Here is a 12,450-nt window from a genome sequence, read left to right as displayed (position 1 = left end):
AAGTACGAAAAAGAAAACAAACAAACAAACAAAAAACAAACCAAGAAAGCAACATCTTGCATGAGACAGAACTTTAAAAGCTGCACTCCTTGGGTTGACAGTCTCTCACTTACCTGCTGTTTGGCCTTGAGAAAGTTACTTAACACACTCCTGTGTCTCAGTTTCTCCACATAAAATGGGAATAATATCCCTTGTAGGATTGTGTAGATTAATTGAATGATTATGTATGAGTTTATAGTACTTAGCACAGAGTAAGTGCTCTATGAATGTTAGCCTATTATTGTCTCTTAATTGTTTGGAAGAAGAAATAACACTCTTACCTAATCTGTTTATTGACTTTCCTCTAGGATCAATTCACCCTAATGGATTCATATCCCGTCAACCAGAATATTAACAGCATTCTTATAAAGGGCTGTTCCTCGTGCTGCTTTTTTAAATCTTGAAAGTGAAGAAGTTGGCAAAGGTTAGAATTACCCTGCACGAGGGTTTTCAGAATGACAGTTGCCTGAAACTGTAGTTTATCCCTCTGTTAAAAAAAAAAAAAAGCTTCTCTTTGCTTTGTTGGACAGAACCCAATTAGATTTTAGATTTTCCTTTTTTTTTTTTTTTTTTGATACTGGGAATTGAACTCAGTGCTTTGTGCTTATGAGGCAAGCATGCTACCAACTGAGCTACATCCCCAGCCCTCTTCCTTTCTTTTTTAATACCAGGGATTGAACCCAGGGACACTTAACCACTGAGCCACATTCCCAGCACTTTTTATTTTTTATTTTGGGATAGCCTTGCTAAGGTGCTGAAGTTGGCTTTTGAAACTTGGGATCTTCCTGCCTCAGCCTCCCAAGCTGCCTAAATTATAGGCATCCACTACCATGCCCGGCTAGGTTTTCTTAATAATGGGGAATCTGCTATATTTCCTGATCACTTCTAGCTCCAGCATCCAGTAAAGGAATTACTTGGTTATCTCAAGCTAGTTGAAACCGTCTTTTTTTGTGTGTGTCTTGTTTTGGATGAACAAGAGGCTATTGTGACCAGACCTGAGACTTTTCAAACATCTGAGCAATGTTCAGGGCATATAATTTTGATTCTGATTGTTACTTTTTCTCCAAACCTAAACCTCTACATCTGTATCCTTTTGTCCTAGTTCTCACTTGGTTTGAAAATTTTCTTGTTCAAAGAATTTAATTGTTAAATACATTTGTTTCCACAACTTAGTATTTCTTACAGGGTATCATGGAGTAAGAAATTCATACGTTGAAGCCTGTTGATATTAAGAACTGTATTGTGGAGCTGGAGTAGTAGCTCAGTGGTAGAACGCTTGCCTGGCATGTGTGAGGCACTGGGATCGATTCTCAGCACCGCATATAAATAAAATAAAGGTCCATTGACAACTAAAAAATATATGTATATAAAGATAGATATAGATTTGTCTGTATATCTATATCTATATATATAAAAGAACTGTGTTGCTTATCTTAAGCCTCAAGATAGGTTGGGTTTTAAGATGTATTGAATGGGAATCATTTGTCTATATACTTGGTCTGACCCTTAATGTTGCTGCCTCAGAATCTGAGCGTATGTGAAATGGCAACAGAGCGATTAAGAGAATAAAAATATTCAAAGGGTGTAGTAGCTAGGCAGCAAAATCATTTTTAGCTCCCCTGGTGACTGTGCATACCCAGGTCAGGTTGATTGGGTTTTTCTCATCTCTGTGCTCATCAAGTCTTTAAATAGCTAATGTTTGATTATTTAGTGTATTTTTAAAAATATCTACTCGTTTGTTTTTTTTTGGTAGTGGGGATTGCACCCAGAGGTGTTCTACCAACTGATCTATGTCCTCAGTCCCCTTTTTTAAAAAAAATTGAGACAGGGTCTTGCCAAGTTGCTGAGGCTGGCCTTGAATTGGAATTCTTCTGCCTCAGCCTACTGAATAAGTAGGTGTGTACTGGGGAGTATAGGTGTGTGACTTAGAGTATTTTTAGGTGATACTTCTATTTAGAGTTTCACCATCATAAAGCAAGTCGAACAAGTCAGCATTGATTAGGTTATATCTGGGAATGTGGCCAGTCAAGTTGTTTGAAAATTTCTAGAAAAGTCAAAACATGCTGGGAAAGGAAAGCATCAAGATATCCTAACCAGAATTTAGTTCACAAATTATTTAAATTTACTTCCTGGCTATGTTTTTTTTTTTTTTTTTGCGTGTGTCTGTGCACGTGTGCACATGGGCCTGTGTACTATGCATATTGCATGAGATATATGTATATGATTAAGAAGACATATCTTAATTGTATGACCCAGTGTCAGAGCCACGAGTAAATGAAAAGTTTTAAAGATACTGTTGTCTATGATATGGGGCTCTAAAATGTATAAAACTGTTTGGCAATTTCTATAGATCACTTAGTTTTCCATTTAGCCTCTCTATTTTGTTTTTGTTTTTTTCCTTCTGTGAAATTAACTCTAAGGTGTCTTCCAGATTAAAAGAGCTTTCCTGCAATTTTGCCTTATCTGTACATTTCTAGCATGCCAATTTTAAATATTTGAATTAATCACTAAAACAATCCCCAGGAGATGAGCTCTTACTGGCAAAATTGTTTATCTCCAATTCTGTTTTGCGCCCCAATTTTTCTAAACTAGTCCTTCCACTTGTTTTTTTCTCAATGATTCATTGTCATTTGTGAAAGGAAGTTCTTTCTTTTAAAAGATTCATTAGTACTTTTCTATCCTTTTTAAAATGTAATTGTCTCTTAAAATTGTAAGAATGAATATTTGTTTTGCATGAGAAACAGTTAATTTACATTGATATAAAATATAAAATGTATATAAGTATATGTAAATATATTAATATAAATATTTATATAAATGTATATAATATATATTTTCTGTGTGGTGGGGGTTACTGGGAAATTAACACAGGGGCTCATGTATATTAGGCGGATACCCTCCCATAGCCATATACCTAACCCTATGTCCACTTGATATGTTTTTATACATATATAATGTATATTTATATACACATATTTGTTTATATACACACGTGCACACACACACCACTATTGCTGAACTATATTCCCAGCACTCCCCCTCCCCCCTTTTTGGAAAAAAAAAATAAATAAATAAATTGCCCAGGTTGACCTTGAACTTTGCATCCCACTTAACCTCCTGAGTGGCTGGGATTATAGGTGTGCACTTGCCATCCCAACTGTATTGTTAAGCTATATTGTTACATGCTTATCTGAAGCTTAATCACTTGTCATATTATCTCTATGTTGTCCCTGTACCAGTGTCTTATGATTCTATATTATGAAAAAGTTAATAAGTGACATCATTCATGCTCCTAATGTGCCCAGCACTTTAAACAATGAAAAGAACTAAATACATCTACTTCTTAGAGTTATTTTACTGTCTTATAATGGATACGGAAATTGAAATTTAAAGAGTTTTAAGTTTCTATCCAAGATTGCACAGAGGTAAGACTCAAATTCCAAATATTTGTTGAGCTCCTGTTGTTGTTCTGGGGATGCAGTGGCCAACAGATTTTTAGCCCTTAAATCTTACTAGCTCTTTATGAGTACAGTAAAAATAGTCTCTATTTAATAAGGGGATAATTAAATCAGTTTCACAGGGCCATTGTAAGGATGGAAAGATAATGCATAAAAGTGCTTGGGTGTTCTGGGTGCAGTGGTGCACCACCTGTACTCCTACAGCAACTTGGGTAGTTGAGACAGGAGGACCCAAGTTCAAGGCTAGCCTTAGCAAGATCCTGTCTCAAAAAACAAAAAGGGCTGAGAATGTGACTCAGTGGTAAGACACCTCTGGGTTCATTTTCAGTACCAAAAACAAAACTCTAGTTTATTGAAGTTTAATTCAGGTATAATAAAATTCACCCTTAGATTTCTGAGTTTGTCACTACCACACTCAAGCTATAGAACGTTTTCTTCATTCCAGAAAGTTTGCTTATGTCCTTTTGAGATCAGAGTCTCCCAACTAATCTTTTTTTTCATAGTTTCAGCTTTTCTTGCATGTCATATAAACGGAGTCAGGCTTTCTCTGTCTGATCTGTTAGGTTGTATAGATATATTTACTGCACACCTAAGCGAACTGACCCCACTTTCTGATACAGCTTTTTCATAAATTAGGAATTGTATTAAGTAATTTTTTTTTTTTTTTTTTTTTTTTTTTTTTTTTTGCTGGTACCGGGGATCGAACTCAAGCACTCTACCGGGCTGAGCTATCTCCCCAGCCCTGTATTAAGTAATTTTAAAAAATTAGCGGCAGGGTGGCAAAGGCCTGTAATCCCAGTGGCTCAGGAGGTTGAGGCAGGAGGATCACAAGTTCAAAGCCAACCTCAGCCAAAGTGAGGTGCTAAGCAACTTGTGAGACCCTTCTCTAAATAAATACAAAAATAGTGCGGGGGATGTGACTCAGTGGTTTGAGTGCCCCTGAATTCAATCATTGTTACTCCCTCCCTAAAACAATAATTAAAAAAATTAACACCACTTGTTGGAAAGTTGTAGAAAAGAGTTTGTCGAATGATTAGTAATGAGTATTCAACTTTCATATTTAAAAAGAACCAATTCAGGTAAGCAGTTTTCATACTGTGGATGGGAAACTAATAAATCAATACAGGTTTTTAATCTTTTGGACCACAAAAAAGTACAAAATTAGGTAAATTATAATCCTTGACTTATTATACACTTGAAAAATTAGCCTGAACATGACTGGTGTTTTTCTGTTTTTTATGATATAATTTACCATGAAAAGCGGAACCTTGACAAAAACTCACGTTTACTCATGTGAGCCTTAATAGAATTTATTTAAAAATCTTTAATAGAATTTTGGTTGTGTGTATTTCTTGTGTTTCTTTACCCTCCTCTCTTATTTCTTTGGAAGAGCGATGCAAATAACTTTCTCCATTCTCTTTCAGTTTGTTTTGATTTCTGTTATTGTAAATTATAGAACAACTTGGGATAGTCAGACTTAGTAATCTTTTGTTGTTTGCTTTCCATGTCTTATAACGTTTCCCCAGCTGTGAGTTCATGAAGATACTCCATATTTTCTTCTAATTAAAAAAAAAAAAAATTTCTAGCTGGGTATGATAGCGCACACCTGTGATCCCAGTGACTGAGACTGAGGCAGAAGGATTGCAAGTTCATAGCCAACCTTGGCAATTTAGGGAGACTCTCAGCATCTTAAGACCCTTTCTCAAAATTAAAAAAGGGCTGGGGATGTATGTGGCTCAGTGGTAAAAGTGCATCTGTGCTCAATTCCCAGTATCAACCCCCCCTGAAAAAAGTTATTTTCTATATTTAGGTCTTTAGTATATCTGTACTTAAATTTGTTAGTCACAAGAGGTAGTGACTTAATTTTTATCTTGTATACATAATAATTTGTCCCAGAATCATTTTTAAAATACCCCTCCTTTTTAGTGATTTTGATGCTATCTTTGTCTTGTATTATTTTCAATATTGTGACTACTTTGTTCTGGTCCATTGGTATATTTGACTGCATCTATGCCATTACCTTATTGTCTTTACTGTAGACTAGGTAAGGAAGTTCTTTAGGAGGATTTTTACTCACTTATCCTTTGCTCTTTCACATACACTTTGCATTATATGTTTGTCTTTTTTTTTTTTCCGTAAAAACACTTTGGACTTTTGGGCTAGGGTTGTGGTTCAGTGGTCGAGCGCTTGCCTAGCACATGTGAGGCCTTGGGATCGATCCTTAGCCTCACATTGGGGGGTGGGGGAAAGTAAATAAACAAATAAATAATATAAAGGGATTATGTCTATCTACAACAACAACAGGAAGAAAAAAAAAACCAAAAAAACAGAATCCAAAAACTCTGGACTTTTAACTGGAAATACGTTGACTTTATAGATGAATTTGGTGAGTATTGATATTAAGATATTGAGCATTCTTATTCATGAACATGGTATTTCCAGATACACGACTTTAATTCCTTTTAGTAAATGTTATGATTTTCTTCATGAGGGTCTTTTTTTTTTTTTGGTGCTGGGGATTGAACCCAGGGCCTTGTACATGCGAGGCAAGCACACTACCAATTGAGCTACCAGCCCCACAAAGGTCTTGATTACATCATTGGCTAGATTTAGTTTTAGACATCTTCTAGTTTTGTGGTTATTTTAAATAATATCCTTTAAAATTATATTTTTAAATCTCCTGGTATATAGAAAAATAGTTGATTTCTATTTCTTAACATTTGACCAGGTAACTTGCAAACATTCTCATTACTATTATGTGAAAGTAATTTTTATTGTGAAAGGGTGTTGAGTTTTACTAAGTGATTTTTACTGCATCTACCAAGATGATGTGCTTGGAATCTATTGCTGAATAACATATTGCCTAAAACATTTGTTGTGGGAATGTAGAGAAATTTTCTTCTTTTTTTTTTCTTTTTTTTTTTGCAGTGCTGGGGATTTGAACCCAGGGCCTTGTGCTTGTGAGGCAAGCACCCTGTCAAGTGAGCTATATCCCCAGCCCTCAATGTGGAGAAATTTGAATCTTCATACACTACTGGTAGGAATGTTAAATGGTACAACCACTTTGGAAAGTAGTTTTGCATTTCCTTAAAAGGTTAAACATGGGCTGGGGTTGTGGCTCAGTGGCAGAGTGCTTGCCTACTACATGTGAGACACTGGGTTTGATCCTCAGCACCACATAAAAATAAATAAATAAAATAAAGGTATTGTGTTTATTTTCAACTAAAAAAAAATAGAAAAAAAAAAAGCAGGCAGCATGAACTTATACTTTTGTACTGTAAGTTTTACTTTTTTATAATTTAAGCTATGTCGTTGGCTAAAGCACAACCATACAAAGATACCCTAGATAATTTCCATACTACCATTGTACAAGTTTAGTTGCATATACTTTAAATCATGTCTAGATAATGTATAAAACCTAGTTTAATGTAAATGTTGTGTAAATAGCTGTTATACTGTATTTTTTAGAGAATAATTATGAGAAAAAAGTCTGTACATATTTAGTACAGATGCATATTTTAACTGAATATTTTCAATCTGCAGTTGAATCCAAGTATGTGGAACCTGTGGATATGGAGGGTTGACTGTAATTTGGTTTATAGGAAATGGCCAGAACACAAATATCTAGAAATTGAAAATAGACTAGTCATAGTCAGGAACTGGGGTTTGGACCAGGATGGGGAGTGACAGTGGACATGGGATCATTTAGGGGCAAGGGCTGCTGAAAATGTTCTAAAATTAATATGGAGTAATGATAGCACAACTTTGTGAATAAACTAAAGTCCTCTGAATTTTATACTTTACATGGATGAACTGTGTGGTATTTGAATTATATATCAATAAAACTGTTAAAAGAAAAAAAAGTACATTGATATTGCCAAATTCCCCTCTAAAAGTGTCACACAATTTGCATTCCTACCAGCAATGTGTAAGTATGTCTATTTCCCACAGTTTTGTAACAGAATGTTATTTTAATTTTCATGTTCTTATTTTAATTTTCATTTCAGTGTGAATTTGAACATCTTTTTGTATTTTTTTGGGTTGGAGGGCAGGTGTTGGATCCCAGAGCCTCACATATGCAAGGCAAGCACTTTATACTGAGCTACCCCAGACCTTTAATTTTTTAAAATTTAAATTTTAAGGCAGGTCTCACTACATTGCCCAGGCTGGTCTTGAATTTGCAAAATCCTTCTGCCTGAGCCTCTGCCCATTAAACAACAACTCTTTTCTTCCTTTCCTGAGCCTTGGCAACCACCATTATTCATGGCTGTCTCTGATTTTTTCTACTCCAAGTGCCTCATATAAGTGTAACTATATAGCATTTGTCCTTTTGGTGACTGGCTTATTTCATTTAACATAAATATCCTCAAGCTTTACGCCTGTCGTTGGATATTGCAGAATTTCCCTTCTTTTCAAGATTGAATCATGTGTCCATGTATGATGCTTATCCCATCCACCTGTTGATGTACACTTATTTTTCCTCTCCACTCTGAGGGGCCGGGGATTCGAACCAGAGTCCTTGTGCGTGCTAGGTGAACGCTCTCCAACACGAACTATTTCTTCAGCTCCTATTTTGTGTTTTAGGCACTGAATAATGCTGCTGTGAACATGGGTATACATGTGTGTCTTTGAGATCCTGCTTTCAGCTCTTTTGGGTATACATCAGCAGTGTGGAATTTCTGGATCAATGACAACTGATAGGACAATTTTTTTTTTTTTCCGGTGCTGGGAATTGAACCCAGGGCCTTGTGCTTGCGAGGTCAAACACTCTACCAACTGAGCTATATCCCCAGCCCACAATTTTAACTTTTTGAGAACCATCACAGATACACGATTTTACATTCCCACTATTAGTACATAAAGTATCCATTTTCTCCATATTCTTGCCCACCCTTTGCTATTTTCTGTATTTTGATAATAGTCCTTTCTGATGCTGTGTAGGTGTATTTCATTGTAGTTTGACTTCCATTTCCCTAAAGAATTAGTAATGATTGTAGACTGGTTATCTTCTCTGGAAGAGATGTCTTCAAGTTCTTTGCCCATTTTCAAATTGGGTTTTGTTTGGTGATGTTGAGTTTTAGTTCTCTGTTTTGGATATAAATTCCTTATCAGATATGTGATTTTGCAAATATATCTGTGATAGTGCTGTCTTTTTTTTTTTTTTTTTTTGGTACTGGGGATTGAACCCAGGGTGCTTTATCACTGAGCCACATCCCCACCCCTTTTTATTTTTTGAGACAGGGTCTCACTTAAATTGCTGAGATTAGTCTTAAATTTTGGATTCTCTTGTCTCAGCCTCCTGAGTCTCTGGATTACAGGTGTGTGCCACTGCCCAGCTGTGGATAGTGTTTTTTGATATGCAAAATTTTTAAATTTTTAAGAAATTAATTTTCCTCCTCCTGAGTCTCTGGGATACAGGTGTGTGCCACTGCCCAGCTGTGGATAGTGTTTTTTGATATGCAAAATTTTTGAATTTTTAAGAAATTTAATTTTCCTATTTTTTCTTTTGTTGCCTGTGATTTGTGCCAATCCAAGAAATCATTTCCAAGTTCAGAGTTGTGAAGTTTTTGCCCTTTAAATGTTTTATTGTTTTTAAATCTTACACTAAGGTTCTTGAAACATTTTTGCATTAATGTTTGCATATGCTTTTAGGTAAGGATTCATCTTTGTGTTTTTGCACGTGGATATCTAGTTTTCTGAGTACCATTTGTTGAAAGAAAAGATTGTCCTTTCTTATTGGGTGGTCTTGACACACTTCTCTGCCATTTTTGGACTTTTTGAGGTGTTTTCTCTGGGCACTATGATCTTTGCCATTGGTCTACATGTCTGTCTTTATGCCAGAGCCATTCTGTTTTGATGACTATAGCTGTGTAGTAAGTTTTGAAATCAGGAAATGTGACTCCTTTGGCTTTGTTCTTTTTTGGGATTGTTTTGGCTCTGTGGGGTTTCTTGAGATTCTCTTTGAATGTTAGATTGAGTTTTGTATTTCTGCAAAAATGTTATTGTGATTTTGATAGGGATTGTATTGAATCCATGGATCATTTTGTGTAATATTGACATCTTAATATTTTCTCTTAGTCCTTAAACTTGGGTTGTATTTGTTAATGTCTTTTTATCCTTTGCATTGTGCAAATCTTTTACTTTTCTTGTACTGTATTTCTTTTTTGTTGGTCTTATAGATTTTGTAATTTTCTTTCGGATTCTTTGTTGTTAGTATATAGAAATCCAGTTGATATTTTTTTATGTGACTTTTTAATCCTGCTATTTTTATTTTATTTCATTTTATTTATTTGTTTTTGATACCAGTGATGGAATGCAGGGGTGCTTAACCACTGATCCAAATTCCCAGCCTTTTTTTTTTTTTTTTTTTTTAAAGTTGTAGAGGACACAATACTTCTATTTATTTAATTTTATGTGGTGCTGAGAATTGAACCCAGTGCCTCACACGTGCTAGGCAAACACTGTACCACTGAGCCACAATCCCAACCCCAGCCCTTAAAAATGTTTTTAAAATTTTGAGACAGGGTTTCTTGTACACATGGTGCTGGCTAATCCTGCTACTTTACTGAATTCATTTATTAGTTCTCATAGTTTTTGTATTACTTGTTTCTAGTTGTTTTTCAGTCTTTATGCTTTTTTTTTGTACTTATGAAATCATATCATTTTCAAATAGATAATTTTACTTTGTCCTTTCCAATTGAGATGCCTTTTTTACTTGCTTAATTTATTTGACTGGAATGTCTAGTACTTTGTTAAAAGTGCAAAGTGGGTATCGTTGCTTGTTCCTGATCTTGGAGCAAAATCTGTCTATCTTTCAAGACAGAATGATGTTCGCTGTGGGTGTTTCATATATGGATTTTATTATGTTGAAGTAGACTTTTATGCTTAATTTGTTGAGTACTGTTATCTTGAAAAGTGTTGAATTTTGTCAGCTGCTTCCCTTTCATTCTGTTAATGTGGTGTATTACATTATTTGATTGTTTGTGTGTTGAATAATCCTTGCATTCCAGAAATAAATTCCTCTTGGTTATGATGTATAATCCTTGGTTGTTTAAGGGTGTTTTAATTTCCACAGTTTATTGAATTTTCCATTTTTACTTTCGTTAAATTAATTTTCTAACTTCATCCTGTTGTGACAGAACTTCATGTGATACCTGTTTTTTTAAAAAATCTGTCAAGAACAATGTATAGTCGGACATGTGGTCTGTCCTTAAACATGTCCCATGTGCACTTGAGACCAATGTGTATTCTGCTGTTGGAAAGTGTTTTGTATGTGATTTTTAAGTCTTGTTTTTTTAGTGTATTATTTAAATCCTTTCTTATTTTGTTTTGTTGTTTTATCCATTTGAGAGAGGGATATTTGAAATCTCCAACTGTTGTAGAACACTGTATCTCCCTCAGTTCTGTGGGTTTTTTTTGTTTTTTTTTTTGTACTGGGGATTTAACTCAGGGGTACTTTACCACTGAGCTACTCCCTAGATCTTTAAAATATTTTATTTAGAATCAGGGTCTTACTGAGATGCTTAGGGCCTTGCTAAGTTGCTGAGCCTGACTCTGAACTTGTGATCATCCTGCCTCAGCCTCCTAAACTGCTGGGATTACAGGTGTGCACCAATGTACCGGGCTCTTGTTACATATGTTCTATAATAATTTTCTTCAAGATTGCTATGGGTATTACATTGAGCATTAAATGCACTCAGTTTGAATTCATACAGCTTAACTTCAATACATAGAAATGCTGTACAGTTCCTGCCTCGGTTGTTAGTGTCATACAATTCATCTTAATATACATGTGTGTCCAACATAAGCTAATAATTTAAGTGCATTTGTCTCCTAAATTTTGTATAAAATAGCCAGGGGCAGTAGTGCATGCCTATAATCCCAGCAACTCGGATCCCAGCAACTTGGAAGGCTGAGGCAGGGGATCATGAGTTTGAAACCAGCCTCAGCAACTTAACTAGGGCCTAGGTAACTTAGCAAGACCCTATCTCAAAATAAAAAGGGCTGGGGATGTGGCTCAGTGGTAAAGTACCCCTGGGTTCAATCCCTGGTACAAAAAAGAAATGTAGAAAATAAAGTGTGTAGTTACAAACCAAAGTTATGATAACGTTGGCTCTTAGATTAAAATCTTCCTTTTTTTTTTTTTAAGGTGTTAATCTTTTAAATTACATAGAAAACAAAAAAGTAGATGCAAACCATCTTTACAGTAATACTTTTATAATTGCCTGTATGTCTTTATTGAGATCCTTATTTCTCTGTAGAGTTCCGAGTGACTGTCTAATGTCATCTCATTTCACCTGTTGGACTTCGTTAAACTTTTCATGCGGTATGTAAGTCGGCTGGTAATCAACCCTTTCAGCCTTTGTTTCTCTGAGAATGTCTTAATTTCTTCTTCACTCTGTGTGTGTGTTTATTTATGTACACACGCTACTGGGGATGGAATCCAGGACCTTCTGCATGCTGGCAAGGCCTCCAGTAAGCTTTATCCTTGACCCTTTTTCATTTTTTTTTGAGACAGGGTCTCACTAAATAGCCTAGACCAGCCTTGAACTTGTGATCCTCTTGCCTCAATCTCCCAAGTAGTTGGGCTTACAGGTGTGTACCATCATGCTTAGCTCTTCCTCACTTTTGATGGCCAGTTTTGATAAGTACAGGAGTTGTTGGCAGTTTTTTCCCCCGCTTCCTTTTAGCTCTTTGAATTCATTGGCCCATGTCTCCTGTCCTCCAGTTTCTGATGAGGTGCTCTGTAGAGTATCCCTTGCATCTGATCAGTTGTTTCTTTTTTTTTTTTTTTTCTTTCTTTTCTATTTGCCTTTGGATTTTGAAGGTTTGGTTAACATCTTGGCATGGGTCTTCAGTTCATTTTACTTGAAGTTTCTAAGGCTCTTGCATGTTTATCTTTCATCACATTTGGGACGTTTTCAGCATTATTTCATCAAATAGTTCTGATTCT

At 35.5% G+C, this 12,450-nt stretch overlaps 2 protein-coding genes and 1 long non-coding RNA gene across 4 annotated transcripts in view; 2 read left to right on the top strand and 1 right to left on the bottom strand.

Moving 5' to 3' along the window:
- LOC306670203 overlaps positions 1-12,450 on the bottom strand; it is a 505,412-nt gene that overhangs the window by 48,617 nt on the left and 444,345 nt on the right. The window lies entirely within an intron of this gene.
- ELF2 (E74 like ETS transcription factor 2) overlaps positions 1-12,450 on the top strand; it is a 103,792-nt gene that overhangs the window by 15,240 nt on the left and 76,102 nt on the right. The window lies entirely within an intron of this gene.
- LOC306669226 (uncharacterized protein) overlaps positions 1-12,450 on the top strand; it is a gene marked incomplete at its 5' end in the record, with an annotated part of 36,120 nt that overhangs the window by 15,850 nt on the left and 7,820 nt on the right. The gene's annotated exons all lie outside the window — the stretch shown is intronic.

Source organism: Sciurus vulgaris (genome assembly GCF_902686455.1).
Source record: "Sciurus vulgaris genome assembly, chromosome: 9".
NCBI lineage: Eukaryota > Metazoa > Chordata > Mammalia > Rodentia > Sciuridae > Sciurus > Sciurus vulgaris.
The sequence above is the reverse complement of the archived record's forward strand: the minus strand, read 5'-3'. Positions and strand labels throughout refer to the sequence as shown.